The sequence below is a fragment of the Saimiri boliviensis genome, chromosome 9 (assembly GCF_048565385.1).
Source record: "Saimiri boliviensis isolate mSaiBol1 chromosome 9, mSaiBol1.pri, whole genome shotgun sequence".
Lineage (NCBI taxonomy): Eukaryota > Metazoa > Chordata > Mammalia > Primates > Cebidae > Saimiri > Saimiri boliviensis.
Genome location: NC_133457.1, coordinates 12,832,217 through 12,847,408, shown reverse-complemented (window position 1 = coordinate 12,847,408; position 15,192 = coordinate 12,832,217). Strand labels below are relative to the sequence as shown.

Below are 15,192 nucleotides of genomic sequence, written 5' to 3'. Positions count from 1 at the left end.
TGAAAGACAATTTTGATTTTCATATGCAAGAAATTTTTTTCCTCCTGTGAGCATCTGCTATGATGAGAAAGAAGAAAAATCAGACAGCAAATATTTTAATGTTAATACAACCACAGCTAGCAGCAATAGTCACTAGTCCTTTTATGACTGTTCTAAACATATACTTTGTTTTCTATTTCCAGTTGTGTAATTTGTCACTAATGTAATAACTAGTGAAACATCTGGCACTTTGTAGTTCTTCAAATTATAAGGTTTTTTTTCTGTGATTGAAATATTGTATTTTAGAGCTTTAATAGGATATTGGTAGTCACCAATTCAATTGACTATTACCTTAAGTCCCTATAGATATTCCTTGATTTAAGATGGCTTTATATATTAAGCTATTAAAAAGTTGAGTTTTAGAAGCTAAAGTTCATATCATGAATAAAACAAAATGTAAACTGATAACTAAATTTAGGATACAAATCGATCATATTTACTGTTGCTTATCAGAGATTGAGTATACTGCTTTAACGAGCACCAAGGTGAAAAGAAACACAAACCACATGATCCAGTGTTCTTAGGCAATTTTGACAAAGAAACATTAGGACTATTTTGAAGAAAAATAATCGCATTTTTCAATCCCTATGTATCGAAAAGCTGATTTGTCAGTTTGCTAATAACATGGGAGAAAAGTGTTCTTAACCTAGGCTTGGACACTTGGTCACATTTTGTTGCTCTATCTCCGTATTTGTTTATTGCCACAGCATATCTTTAAAACAGCGTTTTTAATCTTTACAACACTTGGACTTACTTCAAACTTCGAAACACAATTCTTAATTTGGTAGCCTACTTGGGAGCCTCTGGCAATCTCCAGTCATGACTGAACAGAGAAGGGCTAGGTAAACTGGTAAGCATGGGGCTAGAAGGCAGGCCTCCCAGTAAGCAGCCAAAACACGTAAATGTGAGGGGTCTCTATTTTTGTCCCTGTAACAAATTTGAAAGCAAAATACAGCAACTCTCAGTTATCTGTTTGAAAGGGCACCGTGGCAGCACACATAAAATGACAGCAGACATGCATCATGCATTTAAACTATGAGTTTTAAATTCCTTCTCAGCAAAGTAGTTTTCCTGGGCTTTGGGTAAGTAGCAGATTAAACTTGTCTTCCTTATTTTCCCTCTAGGGTAGGGGAAAGTTAGTCATTAGTGTTAATTAGTCATAATCGAAATAACAGCAGTTGTAAGTAGCAGCAGGAACAAAAAACCAAAACGAAATTATATACACACATACACACACAACTCTGACCCCAAACTCAAAAGAAAAAGAAAACTGAGAAACCTGTTCAGGCCACAAATTTGTCCTTTTTTGAATACTGACGCAGGGTAACAGAGAGAAAGATTTAAACTTAGAATGCTGTGGGACAGGAGCATTGCTACAACACCGCTGACTGAAAGACATTTTTGCAAATTGCAAGGAAGACAAGTCTTCCATTGGCATCAGTGGAACCAGCGGAAGAAAACCAGTTTTCTTCTGAGTTAAATGATGGAAGAGCTGATTCAGTTTAAGGTCAAAGAAGAGCAGAACCAGAAATCAAGGCCTCAGGATGGGAATAAAGAACAATGCAGTCAGGGGAAAAAAGGTGCGGGGGTGGGGGGTTGGGGGGGCAGGTGGAGCAGAATGGATAACAGACTTGAAACTGAGAATTACAAAACTTAAGCAGATATTGAGACTTAGCAATTATGATTGGCAGTTTCTATAACCTAGCCTTAAGCTTAGACTTTTATTTTAAAGCAATAACCAGAAAAAAAAAATAAAATAAAAAGAAATTACAGAATTATATCACTGGAGGGGATCTTATGGGCAGAGACTTGAGGTTCAGAGTTGTTAAATAATGCTCCTACTATCACACAGCCAGTTAAATGGGAGCCTCCATTTCCCTTCTCCCCATGCTTTCCCACCCCTACACTGTCAGGAAGGGTGGTGGAGAGGAAGAAAGGTACCAGGGCATCACTGCGGAGTACATCACAGCCTGAGGACAGGCTATGCACGTGGGGCCTTCATAGCTAGGGAAACACCAGAAAAGACAAGGGCAGTATGGCAGTTTCTTTCTTAGAGAAGACTTGTAAGGGGGTTAAAGAATATGCTATGGGAAATAAACACCTGCAGAGCCAAGATCCTCAGGTGGTAACTAACAAGAGAATCCTGTTGGGATACAGCCCCTTCAGGAGGAAGCACAAGTTTCTCAACAAAGTAATAAAATAGATCAATAGGGTGCCAACTTTCCTGCCGCTTACTTTCTCTTCTCAGAATGACACAGGAAATAAATGTAGCCAAGTCCCAAATTTGATCCCAGGGGAAAGTGAGCACCCAAACTTTCATTAAGAGAAGGCACCTGAGGGCTGGGAGTAGGTTTTTAATACTTAACGAGGCTATTAGCAAACGAAGAGAAAAGGCCCAGGTGAGTTCAATAGCCAGGTCACAAATGGTAGCTTTAAAAGCGGTGCAGAAGGAGACGCTTGGGAGAATTGCTGCTGTCTTCGAGGGGCTCCAGCAGGCTGTTACCGTGAAGACGTTGACCTGGGCATTTAAGAAAATTGGAGGATGGAGTGGAGTGCCGAGTGGTGAGTGAGCAGTGGCCTGCCAGAGGCTCTGTTTAGTCCTGGAAGCCAGAAGACCTTTTGCTAAAATCCTGTTTCAGTTACACATATACACAGGCTAAGGCTGTAGGGATTGGGGTGCGGAGACCTCCTGCTTCTCCTTCCTCAGTTTGATCATTCAAAGGGCATCTGGGAAGCCTGAGGGTGGGAGAGGTTGGCCCAGGTTGGAGTGACGTCCCGTGTCTAGAACCCACCGCTATGGTTTGTAGGGAGAGAGGTAAGGGGAGGTGAGCAGTGCTGGGACATTGTCTGCGAAGCAAAGGGCATGGATGGGGACACTCTTAGCTTCGCCTCAAAAGCAGCACAACTTTTAAACGAACGCTCTGCAGAGTCATATTGGCTTCCCACTCAGATGACGGCTAAAAGACAACAGTTAACTAAAAGCCTCAGGAAGAAAGTTTATTGAATTGTAAATTATTTCTGTAGATTTCTTGCTTGCACGCGGAAGAGTTTGGTCAAAATGGGATTGAGAATTTCAGGGCAGGTGGCAAACAACCCCCTCTTGTTCCCTTCCATTCCAGAAGCCCCTCACCTGATTTGGGAAAGTGTGGCCAGCTCCAGGGGCAGGCGCGCACCAGAACTGTGTTCGCCCTTTCCTTGGTCACCGACAGCTTTCCAGCAGAGAGCCAGCCGTTAGGACACCGTGACATGAAACTTAGCACCCCACCCCTGTAGTCCCCCAGGCATGCCCGGCGGTCGGCGCGGACTCACCCGCGTCCCGGGCGCTGCGTCACGTCCCGCCGAGGGCCGGCCGCGCGGGTGCGGGTCTCCAGCCCGCAGCCTCGGCGTCCCGGCCGTGCGCCCTCACTCGCTGGGGCTGCTCCAGCCGCTCCCCATCGATCACCGCCCCGGCCCGGCAGAGCTGCTGGCGGCACGCGGGTCCAGACGTCCTGTCACTCGCTGCCGCCTGGGGTCCTGGCTGTCAGGCTCAGGAATCATCGGCTAGGAGACAACTCCGTATTTATAGTGAGGGGCGTTGCTGCCGCTTGGGTTCCGGGGACGAGGCTCTGTTTTGCATTCCCTCCTCCTCCGCCCCGCCCCGGGAGACCCTCCCGGCCCAACCTCCTCCCTCTTAGGATACTGACGGCAGCAAGGATGCCACAGTAGTCCGGTGTCAGCTATCAGATCAGCGTTCACCTGGCCCCGAACCCCACCTAGCGAGGGGTCGTGCGGGAGAGTGAGTTGGGGGTACGGGAGTATCCTTTCCGCCGGAGATTCATGTTCCTCAACATTTTTTTTTTTTTTTTTTTAACTTGGAAAACTTTTAAGGACAAATTACGGAACTTCTTTCTCTTTCCTATGAGTAATTTGAATTTGGTAACACCGTTGTGGATCATAGACTACATGGATTAATTCCAGGGTTATGAAATTGAAGGGTGGACAATCATTTCCTCCTATTGGACACGCTACCCAAGTTGCATTTTAAAAAATGTATTTAAAAACACCCAACAAATATTTAAAGAAGGAATGATATCAGTTCTTCACAAACTCTTACAAAAAATAGAAAAGAATGATTTCCCAACTCATGTGAGGAGGCCAGTATTACCCTGATATCAAAACTAGTAAAGACATCATGAGAAGACTACAGATAAACAGTTCTTATGGGTATAGATAAAAATTCTCAACAACCCCGTCTATACTAAAAAATACAAAAATTAGTTGGGCATTGTGGTGCGTGCCTGTGGTCCCAGCTACTTGGGAGGCTGAGACAGGAGAATTGCTTGAACCCAGGAAGTGGAGGTTGCAGTGAGCCGAGATCGCGCCACTGCACTCCAGCCTGGCCCCTGGCGACAGAGCCAGACACTGTCTCAAAAAAAAAAAAAAAAAAAAAAAAATAATAATAATAATCTCAACAAAATGCTGGCAAATTGAATCCAATAACAAATAAAAGGATTAGACACCATGGTCAAGCGAGATTGATGCCAGAAAGCAGTATTAAATTAGTTTACCAAAAATCAATTAATGTTTGATAGGTGAGTAGGGTGACAAAAGTTTATAGTAATCTATTGTATATTTCAGAGTAGCTAGGAGAGAAGAATTTGAATGTTTATAACATAAAGAAAAGACTAATATTTAAGGTGATGGATATCCCAATTGCACTGATTTGATCTTTACAAATTACATGAATGCATTAAATCATTGCATGTACCTCAAAAAATAAACATTTGTTGTGTATCAATGAAAAATAAAATTAAAGAAGGAAAAAATATAAAGGACAAAACTCACATGATTGTTGAAACAAAATTTTAAAAAGCATTTGACAAAATTCAACATTTTTTCATGCTAAAACTCAACAAACTAGGAATAGAAAGAAACTTCCTCAAACTATAAAGTTTATTATGAAAAACTTAATATCATGCCTAATGTTGAAAGACAACATTTTTATGTCTAAGATCAGGAACAAGACAAGGATGTCTGGTCTTCCCATTTCTATTTAACTCTGCACTGAAGGTTCTAGTGAGGGTAATTGGGCAAGAGAAAAGATAAATGGCATCCATATTAGAAAGGAAGTAAAACAATTTCTATTTGTATATGACATGCTCTTGTATTAAGAAAGCCCCAAGGAATCAACTAATTAACTATTAGAGCTAATAAACAAGTTGAGCAAAGTTTTAGAATACAAAATCAATATACAAAAATCAGTTGTATTTGTATATACTAGCAGTAAACAATCAACAAATGGAATTATGAAACAATTCCACTGTTTGCTTTCACCACTTGCTGTGTGAGTCTGTGTCCTGTCCCTGCTCACCATGCCACCATGCCTCCAAAAGTTAAGGAAATCAAGGACTTTCTGCTTAAAGCCAGGTGAAATGTGCCAGATCTGTCAAGGTCAAGAAAAAGAAGGATAATGTGAAGTTTAAAGTTCGATGCAGCAGATACCTTCATACGTTAGTCATCACAGACGAAGGCAGAGAAGCTGAAGCAGTTCTGGCACCCTGGTTTGTTAAGGAGGGAAATAAAATGAACCAGACACACTGAGTTGAACTCTATTAAAAATTAAAAAATTCAAAGATAAAAACAGTTTTACATAGATTAAAAGAGTAAAAATGCTAAGAAATAAATTTAGCAAAAGGGTATAAAACATGTACTCTGAAAACAACAACAACAACAAAAATGTTGAAATAAAGCGGACCTACTTAAATGAAATGACATTCCATGTTCCTGGATTAGAAGATTTAATATTGTTAGAATGGCATCAATACTCAAATTATCTACAGGTTACACAAAATCTCTATCAAAACCTAGCAAGCTTTTATTGCAGAAATGAATGGAGTTATCCTAAAAGTCATGTGGCAGTGTGAGGGACCAAAGAACAAACTTACCAATTTCCAAATTTACTATATTCTTACCAATTTCAAAAATTACAATAAACAAGACAGTGTGGTATTGACATTGGAATAGATAGAAAGATCAATGGAACAGAATTGTGTCCATAAATTAAACCCTTAAATTTATGAGCCACTGATTTTTTGAAAAGGGTTGAAAAATGTAGAATGAGTACTCTTTTTAACAAATGGTGCTGGAATAACTGGGTATCTACATGCAGAAGAACGAAGTTGGACTCCTTATAATACTACAAGTAAAAATCAACTCAAAATGAAACATAGACCCAAACTTAAGAGATAAAATTATAAAACTCTGAATAGAAAATGTGGGAGTAAACCTTTGTGACCTTTGGTTATGCAAAGTTGTCTTAGATACAACTCCAAAAGCATAAGCAATGCAAGAAAAAATAGGTAAGTTGTATTTCATCAATATTAATAGCATCTGTACTTCCAATGTTATCAAGAAAGCGAAAAGAAAATCCCCAGAATGTGAGAAGATATTTGCAAATTATATATCTGAAAAAGACTGTATTCAGAACATATAAAGATAATAAAACACATATAAAGATAATAACACAAAAATGGGCAAAGTGTCTAAATATGTATTTCTCCAAAGAAGGTAGACAAGCACATAAAAACTCAGCATTATTAGATGCAGGAAAATGCAACTCAAAGCAACAATTAGATATGATTTTATGCCTACTAGGATAGCTATAATCAAAAAGTCAGATAGTAACAAGTGTTGCCCAGAATGTGGCAAAATTGCATCCCTCATATATTGTTGGTGGGAATATAAAATAGCGCAGGCACTTTGGAAAACAGTGGCAATTCTTCAAAATGTTAAGCATAGAGTTACCATATGGCTCAACAATTCCACTCCTCGGTATATACTTATGAGTAATGAAAAAAATAAGTCCACATGAAAATATAGACATGAAAATTCTCAGCAGCATGATTTATCATAGCCCCAAAGCAGAAATAAGTCAAATATTTATGAGCTGATGAATAAACAAAAGTCAAATATCTATCAGCTGATGAATAGATAAACAAAATATGATATCTCCGTATCATGGAATATTCTTTGTCAATAAAAGGGAATAAAGTACATGCTACAACATGGTAGTACCTTGAAAATCTTGTGCTAAGTGAAAGAAGCCAGTCACAAAAGACCACAGATTGTATGATCCATTTACATGAAATGTTCAGAAGTGACATAACTGTAGAGAATTTTGGTTGCCTAGGCTGAGAGTGGATGGGTAGGAGGGAATGCTAGTGTCTGCTAATTGGAAGGTGATTAAAAAATTGTATATTTGATTATGGTGATCATGACACAACTTTGAAAACATACAAAAAAATCATTGAACTGTACTTCTCTGTAAAAGACAAACCTAGTCAAATTAAATTTGACAGTCTTTAATTGAGCAAAGAATGATGTGCACATAGGGCAGCCCCTGAACTGCAATAGGTTCAGAGACTCCAGTGCTGCCTCATGGTTGAAATAGATTTATAAACAGAAAAAGGAAAGTGATGTACAGAAGACAGAAATGAGGATAGAAACAGCAGAATTGGTTACAGCTTGTTGTTCGCCTTATTTGAACAGTTTGAACAACAGCATGTCTGGCCACCATAGACATTCTGAAACTTTGTGATTGGCACAAGAGTAGATTACAGTCTTTTCAACATCCAATTACGTTACAGTTCACTACATACTGAGAAACTTTTAGACCAAATTAAAAATATTAAGGAGGAAGCTTTGGAATAAACTTAATTCTTTAAATGGGTGAACTGGATCATATGTAGATTATATATAAATAAAGGTATTTTTAAAAGGTAAATATGAAATTTGTGTAGATGAGTAGAGACATGAATGTCTGACTTTTGTTTCTTGCTTCCAAGTTTCTGAAGAAAGAAAAGTTTAGTTCTTATCTTTCACGCCTTCCTCTGCAATGGCTTACACCTCTGGGCTAGACAACGTTGTGGATCAGGAACATGATCTAAATTGTTATTAATTAAAACCTATTTTAAAAATAAAAGTTTTATTTGGCAACATACCATATGTTGACATGACTTATATGTTTTGAATTTTCATAAAATTAAAAAGGGCAACCTACTCAAATGTAATCAAACATGTAATAAGCATAGGTTTCTGCAGAAGAACTTTCTCAGACTGCAAAGCTGAGGAAGACATGGTTCCTCATGTGGATGAGTCCTGAGTGTGCTAACCAGGAGGGAAATAGCATCTCCTTCTCCACTAGATTGTGCCTCTGGGACAGAGCCTTGTTTTATCAGTTCACTGTATTCCTGGGGTAAGAATCCTCACAAATACAAGCAAATTGCTCTCATATAAGACTGACTTTTAGTTCATATGAGAACTCTACCTTGGAGGAAATGTTACTTGAAATGGGTCTTGAAGGATAGACAGCATTATTTGAGCTGAGGACCAAGGGAACAGCCTATATAAAAGTACCATGGCAACAAAGTATCATTTGTGTGGGAAGAGATTGTTATTGCTTTTTTTCTAGATTACATGATGAATAATGATGAGTTATCATTTACTGGATGCCTACTATATACATCAGCTGTCTTATTAAGCCCTTCATATCTATTAACCTAATTAATCATTACAGCAAATCTGTATATTAAAAAGTTACAGATTTTACAGACGAAGAAGGTAAGGTACAGAAATTAAGCAAGTTATCCAAGGTTACATGGTTTGTTAGAGGCAAAGACAAGAGTCCAGATTGTCTGGCATAAAACACCTTGTATTTGCTATTAGAGGGCGTGGTAGTAAGAGCTAGAAAGATGGATTATCATGAATGTGGAGCTCAAGTTTGTAGAGAGGTTTGAACTTAATTTGGTTCTTGAGGAATGACTGAGACTTATGAGTGAGGAGGGGCATGATGTGTAGGGTGGATTGGAGCATGGAGATGTTAGAAGTAGGAATAACGGTGGACCAGGCTAGGATTAGCACAGACAAGACACCCACATCAGTGAAATGAGGGCAAGAAACAAAGTCAAGACAGAATACAGAGAATTTACAAAAATAACTGGGGGTAGGGGTTCATTGAGCTTGTAAGAGGCAGCTGATCAGCTTCATCTACTGAAGAACCTTGCACAGATGTCACAATGGCCATTATAATTGGAAGAGAGACGGGCCTCCTTTGAGAGCTTAAAGGCATTTACTTTGTTGTTGATTTTTTTCTTGGTGAGAGTGCTTTGTTTTTAGTTTAAGTGGCTAGAAAAGATATACACAGATTTTGGTGGATTTTTAAAGATTTGTGTTTATATTCAAGACCAGAGTAACCAGGAATTAGATGTGAAAGTCTCCTGATAAGGGAAAGAGCACTGGAATCAGGAGATGAGTCTAGTGGTAGGTAATTGAGAAGGAGGCAGGGGTGGCTGCAGGAATGAACTTTCCAAGAAGTTTGGCAGTGAAGAGAGGGCACGAAGGAATCAGGAAATAGAGAAAGGGTGAAGATACAGCAAGATTTTTTGAAGGGTTTTTTTTTTTTTTTTTTTTTTTTTTTTGGATTCTGGGCACTTTTCTTGCCTTTCAGCATTGATGTCCAAGCCTTAGAGTACTCCAATTTAAATAGGCAACACTTTCTTGGATACGATATTCCCCCTTTGTAACATGCCTTCTAGCAGTCAAGAACCCACAGTGGCACTATTTTTTATTGTTTTATGTAATATTTTCCTGTGTATAGAGTTTTCTGTTGTCTCTCCTGAGTTATTAGCAAATGTTTATTGAGTTTCTTTGTGTTTCATGCTATGCTAAGTGATGAGGGAACAGAGATAAAAGTCACTGCTGGTCTGGACTGAAAGGAGACGCAACATCTGACTCTCCTACATGGTGTAAAGCTTGTTCTAGACATTCATTTATGTCTCTAATCATTGAAATTGGACTCTTTGTGAGACTTACCTCATACCATCACAGATATTTGGAACCATTTATCACAAGTCCTTTGTAAAGAAGCCAGAAATGAATGACAACCAAAATCTAGAATCTGTGATTGAAAATAGAAAATGCTCCTCTGCATATTAAGATTCAGGAGATCTTTATATTTTTGAATCTATTTACTGCTGAAAATCATTAACCACAGTCACTTCTGTACTAAATTCCAACTTGGTTTTAGAAGTGATGGTATAGTTTTGAAGACTGCAAATTTCTTAGAGTCAACTAAAGGGTGGGGTTTGATCTCAGATATTCTATCATTGGAAACAAGCAGATAAGAAGAAAATGTGTTCAAGAAATTGATGGTATCATTATTATTGTAACGAATTAGCTGAGTAACAGTATGGTTTAAATCCTGGGCTTTTCTACTGTGTTAATATGTTGGTCCTATGCAAAAGGATGTGCCTTAGAATTCTGACTAGAGGCAGGGATTTGAAGTTCAGCTTTGCTATTGTTCACTCTGTACACTTAAACGAGTTACCCCTCTAATATGGATTTTAATATAAAGGCCAATAATGTTCCCTAAACATTTGTCAGGGCTAAGGAAAAGAGTATATGTGAAAGCTTCAGACACTGTCTGGCACACAGTAAGTGCTTAATGGATAGTAGCTGGTTTTACTGAGAAGCAGGCAATTTTGAGGCCTGGTCAGGAATATACTGGCTTTTTGATACTTTTTAAAAAGGAATAAAACATCTTATTATTTTTCTGATTAATTTGTTACTAGTATTAAAATTGTAAAATTTTGGTATAATTGCCATTCTGATGGTATGGACTCAAGTACAGGCTTTTTCTTTCTCTCTCTCCTCTCTGTATGTGCCACGTAAGGCAGGATTTGGTGGTGCTATCACTGTGTAGCTGGAAGTGTGAACACACAGCTCAAAGAAAGTCAAACTGTTGAAATGCAAGATGAGCAAAGACAGTGCCCCAGAACCCCACTTCTGCTGAGGCCAGGGCTTGGCTGGTATCAGATTCTAGATCACCTACCAAAGGCCCAACTCCAAATATTATTCTGGAGAAGAAACTTAATAGGACATGCAAAAGAAATGCAGTATATAATAAACATGAAAAACGTTTACTCTTTCTAATAATGAAAATGTAATTTAAAGTAACAAGGTACAATTATTCATCTATAAAATTAACAAAGATTAAAAAGAAAAGATGATCATACCAGAATTCAGTTTTTGCAAGAATGTGGGGAAGTTGGTACTCTCATGCACACACATATATATATACGTGTGTGTATATATATACATATACATATATATACACTTATAAACACACAAATATAAATGTGTGTATGTGTATTTGTAGGATTGTTGTATAACCTCATCAACCAGGAACTTATTCTAAATAATAATGGATATGAGCAAAGCTTTATATACAAGGATGTTATTTACATTGCCACGTATAATAGCACATAATTGGAAACAAACCTAATACCTTTCAAGTAGAGGGTTGGTTATGTTACCTCTAGAATAGAACTTAACCATTAAAAGTAATGCAAACGATACTTAATTATATGGGAAATATTCATGATATGATAATTAGTAAAAAAGCAGTTTATAGAACAATATATACACTTATCCAAATTATGTGAAACATCACACACACACACACACACACACACACACACACACACACGGAAAAAGATTGGATGTGTGTTTCCCAAAATCCTTACAGTGGTTATTTCTGAATATAGGGGTTATGGGTAATTTGAAATTACATTTTCTTTTTCTGTTTGCTTATGTTGTCTAAATTTTATATAACAATTACATCAGTATAGATAATAAGCATAATGAAAAAGCGGGCAGGGAACTTAAGATAGGATCTCTTTGGAAAGCAAAGACCACTGAGGGGAACTTTTGTGGACAGCTTTTGCTGACATTAAACTTGAAGGCTCAATGACTCAACCTTGTAAGTGTGCCTAGATCTGTATTTTAGGGCATTCCTCTGGTTTTGAGTATGTAGCTGGTTCTCCCAAATTTTATGTCATTTCATAAAATTTCAGCTGGTATTTACATGAGAAAGGGTATTATATTTATATGTAGATAAAAATGCATCATGTTCAGGTTTCTTTCTAAGTGGAGTCCATCATAGTCAAGAGATGCTGAGAGAATTGAGCCAGGCTTTTGAGATGGATACTGTGGCAGGCAGCAGTGTGAACCTAGTCTATCACTGTGTGTTCTGAGGCTTTTTTTTTTTAATCTCAGAGAAAGCACAGGGTTAGAGTGATCATATTATATTATTAACCTATGTAGCTTACAAATAAATTCATTACACAGCCACTGGAGATTATAAATGAGAACTCATGCAAATGTCTACTTATATTACTTATAATAAAAAAGAAACCACTCTCTATTTCCTTTCTTTTAATTTTTCCTAAGAATATCATTAAGCTTTATGAATTTTAAATTTACAAGGAGAGCTTTATTTTTGATTCCAATTTCCATCACTCTGCCCTGCTCTTAAAATTTTTACCCATATTACTAAATTCTCTGAGGGACACCTTTCACATTTCTTCATTTTTTTGCTTTCATCCTTTTGCCCATGCTGACCCATTGTTTAGATTATCTTCCAACCTTCACTGTTTGAAAAACCTGCCTATCCTCAAAGACTCAGATCAAATGCCAGTTTCCTAATTTTCCTGATCATATCTGCCAGAAGTCACTACTCTCTCCTTTGAACTTATGTCTTGTTTTTGAAAATAAAAATGTAACATGATTTTATGGGAAGAAATGTTAACTAGGAGTTCAGAGACCTAGAATCCTTCTTCCTTTCTCTCAAGAGGCACCGATGGAGCTTGGTCAAGATATGAAAATTGTCCAAGATATGAAAATATCTTTACATCCAGATATCTCTTTGCACTTAAAATAAGAAATTTCCAATATCCTGTTTATCAGTTGTGTGAACTTGGGCAAGTTATTTAACATCTCTGTGCTTCAGTTTAATCATCAGTAAAATGTGGGTAGTAATAGCACCTAACTCAATGTGAATGAGGATTAAATGAGGAAAAGAAAATAGAACTGTGCTTGGTTTGTAGTTAGAGATCAATAAATGTTAGGCATTTTTATCAACTCCAATAATTCTACATGTGTTATCCAAATATTTAAATTCGGTCACCAAGAAATGCTTTTGATAAGATAGGAATCTATCTTAAGTAATACGCTTTACCAAAATTTATATCCTGGCTTTAAGTAGTTTTACAAAGCTATGAAGAAAGAGATGAATATAACAAAAAACAAAGCAAAACAAAACACACAGTATTGTTGAACATTATTTACTAGGGCATGTTTATAGCCTAACTAGTATAATTGTTTTACAGTTCTGTGTATTATAATGAGGGCCTGCTTCTCGGGTGATTTATTTCAGTTGTCTATATAGTATACTGTTAGAAATGAATATGTACAGTGAGTAAACAACTACTTTATCCCTCTTATTTTCTACCTCTTACAGATACAATCTCTTAAAAAACTAAGTTATAAACTTCACAGATCATTAATCAGGCAGGATTTCTACTATTTCTTATTATCTTTATAGAAATAGAGAATGAACATTAGCAAGGTTCTATAACTTATCAGGGCAGAAGGCTATTTTAAATATTATCCAATAAGTTGGTAAATGTGATAAAATTTATAGAGGATTAGAATAATCTAAAAGGGTAAAATGTATTACTCTAAATATGTTTTGCTTTAACTATGAGTTAAAAATTTTAAAAATTACATAAATGTTCATGAGGAAAGAGGAGAAAACTAATAGAAAAAAGCTATTTTTTAGTGTTAGAGATGAAGTCAGATATAGTAAATGAAGATGTATCACTTTTGTGTTAAATTAATTTCACTTTCTAAAAAAAGCCAGGTTACCATATTCACCAATACAAAAAATGTTGATAGATCATAGGAAAAGTATTACACAATAAAATTCTCAACAGGACACTTTTATATGTGAGTATTTTAAATTTATGAACATCATGGCTGATAACTAGCAAATACACATATCATACTCTGTATAAAGAAACTGATATACCTGAGAATTATGTCAATTAATTAAATATTTAACTTTAGAAGAAGAAAGCTTTATATGATAAATGGAGGTGCTGAATAATGAAGTATCAGGTAAGAACAAGGGAGATATTTAAGATAATACAGGGTATATATTTTGGCCCATATAAAGAATCAACAGACTTTGAGATTAAAAGTTTTTTTTTTGAAAAATTGTATTTGAGTTTAACTGGCTGAGGAACAATAAGGGGAGCAGGCTGTCCCAGTTACAGTTAAATTTTCACTATGTCATTGCAATAAAACCCAAATCTTTTCCACCATGTTTCTTATTTTGCTTCAGTTTTGGTGGGTGGCCCCTTCTTTACTGTCAAACAAATTAGTCACACAATTATGCTGGCTGTCCTTTACCCACTGTAGAGGTCATGATAGCAGACTGTCCACTTGGCCAATGCTTCTTTGGCACCTGGCCACCTTGAGAATGCCTCCGTTGGCCAGGGCACTCTCTGCCTCTGCTGAGTGAGCTGCATGATTCCTGCTCCAAGCAGAAGGTTCCTCTCTGATAAGTAAGTGATAGGCATGTCTTTCTAGAAGAGAGATGTTTACAGCTGACCTGAGCTCCATTATGTTAGAGATGGCCCTTAATGAGTGAAGCTTTCTCTGGCCCATTTAGAATCTTTAACTTTACTTTGTAGTCCAAATATTTTTACAGATTTTGCTTTAAGTTCTTACACAGAATCTAATTACCTATAGAAAAGTAAAACTTGCTGCACAACCTGTAGCTCCTGGATCTATTGCTAATAACTGCTATCTTTTTAGGACTTCATTTGTAGTAGTTTTCATAGGCACTCACAAAGACAGCCATTTGTGGTTGGCTCGTAAACCAAGTATTAACAAGATTTATGCAACCATTTGTTGGGAGGTGGGCTAAGATTATTTAAGTTATATCAGTTGCACTCATATGCACCACTCAGAGTCCAGTAGTGCAGGCATCATTGGATTGGAAGGTATCTTCTGAATAGGAAAGTTTTAAAATAAAATACTGTCTTTTCTATATATGAGCCAAAGGTTAATTGTATATAAATGAACCTCACAGGATAATTTTAATTTATGACACTTTTTCACATGGCTATTGATATAATTTAAAATAGACAAATTCAGGTTCCTTGGGCTGACTCTGCCTGTACTCACACTTTGTGCCTGGTTTGTATTCCGTAATCTTTCTACATAAACTCATGCTGCTAGTTGTTCATTAAATTGTTCTTGCCTAAGTAC

General features: G+C 37.1%; 1 protein-coding gene, 1 long non-coding RNA gene and 1 pseudogene across 5 annotated transcripts in view; 2 read left to right on the top strand and 1 right to left on the bottom strand.

Moving 5' to 3' along the window:
- Positions 1-3,627, bottom strand: part of AGTR1 (angiotensin II receptor type 1) — a 45,543-nt gene extending 41,916 nt beyond the window's left edge. For 2 of the 4 annotated variants that reach the window (XM_074405475.1, XM_010335789.2), the window contains exon 1: positions 3,349-3,605. The gene's annotated coding sequence lies outside the window, so the exon portion shown is untranslated. Of the gene's footprint in view, positions 1-3,169; positions 3,248-3,348 lie in introns of those variants that run through there. The other 2 variants (XR_012519119.1, XM_074405474.1) reach the window with 2 other exon arrangements.
- Positions 1-15,192, top strand: part of LOC141585585 (uncharacterized) — a 371,751-nt gene that overhangs the window by 128,232 nt on the left and 228,327 nt on the right. The gene's annotated exons all lie outside the window — the stretch shown is intronic.
- On the top strand, positions 5,279-5,605 carry LOC101038303 (large ribosomal subunit protein eL38 pseudogene; annotated as a pseudogene).